At 36.2% G+C, this 1,415-nt stretch overlaps 1 pseudogene across 1 annotated transcript; it reads left to right on the top strand.

Moving 5' to 3' along the window:
- Window positions 1–225: 225 nt before the first annotated feature.
- On the top strand, window positions 226–1,164 carry LOC309384862 (olfactory receptor 5AP2-like; annotated as a pseudogene). The gene has a single exon. The product of its transcript is annotated as an olfactory receptor 5AP2-like (transcript).
- The last annotated feature ends 251 nt before the right edge of the window (window positions 1,165–1,415 follow it).

Genomic DNA, 1,415 nt, shown 5'->3' on the forward strand with positions numbered 1-1,415 from the left:
CACTGCAGTCCTACATAATGGTGTGTGTCTCCAATACAACATTGTATTTTAAAAATGGCATATTTATCAAGAGCCCAAAATAATACAACAGTGAGCACTCATGCATACCAAGCAAACTCTTCCTTTATAATTTTGTGTTTTCTTTTCCTTGGGCATTCTAAACAATCCAACAGTCATACTACCATACGTTTTGTCTTTTTTTATTCAATCAGAAGGAAATAAAGAATGCAGACAAATCAAACCACCGTGACTGAGTTCATCCTTGTTGGATTCATGGACCACCCAGGGCTTCAGATTCCCCTCTTCATCTTGTTTCTGCTCATCTATCTCATCACACTAGTGGGAAACATTGGGATAATCATTGTAACAAAAATTGATGCTAGGCTTCCCCCCCCCCCCCCATGTACTTTTTTCTTAGAAATCTCTCCATTATAGATATTGGTTATTCTACCACCATTGCCCCCAAATTGTTAGCAACATTTATGATACAACATTCGACTATTTCCTTCACAGGATGCACCACACAATTCTTCTTTTTTATCATTTTTGTGACCACTGAAGGTTGCCTTCTGGCTGTGATGGCTTATGATCGCTTCACAGCAATCTGCAACCCATTGCTGTATTTTGTTGTCATGTCAAAGAAGCCTTGCATCCTCTTAGTCATAGCTGCCTATACTTGTGGCTTTGCAAGTTCAATGGTGCACACTATAGTTATTTTTAACTTGAATTTCTGCAGCTCAAATAAAATTAATCATTTTTTCTGTGACGTTCCTCCAATGCTTCAGTTGTCCTGTTCAGATATGCACATTACTCACATTGTGCATTTTATTTTATCCACTGCAATTGCACTGACAACCTTTTTGACTTTTGATCTCCTACATTGCCATTGTTATTGCTATCCTGAAGAACAGCTCTCCCCAGGGAAGATACAAAGCCTTCTCCACTTGTGCCTCCCATCTCACCACTTTGACCATTTTCTTTGGAACCATCATCTTCATGTATATTCGACCTGGGTCCAATTTCTCATTGGATAAAGACAAAATTATATCATTCTTTTATACTCTTATCATCTCCTCACTTAATCCACTCATCTACAGTCTGCGGAACAAGGAAGCAAAGGATGCTTTTAGCAGAATGCTAGACAAGATAATATTGTTGAAATAATAATGGTATAAATGTGACTTCATGTCATAAAAAGAAATCCATACTTGGATTTCTCTGAGAAAAATACTGTTGATAATATTTTGAGCGGGTGACAAAAGACTTGAAACTTCATATACATTATCCAAATGTTAAATAAATTTAAGGAATAAATGAAAGGACAAAGCATTTTTAAATTGACCTATAAGAAGAATAATTGTTTTTATCATTCAAAACAAAATTGTTGGAATGTTTCTTCCTCTGTAAATGGATGT

This window comes from Natrix helvetica (assembly GCF_964273705.1).
Source record: "Natrix helvetica genome assembly, chromosome: 1".
NCBI lineage: Eukaryota > Metazoa > Chordata > Lepidosauria > Squamata > Natricidae > Natrix > Natrix helvetica.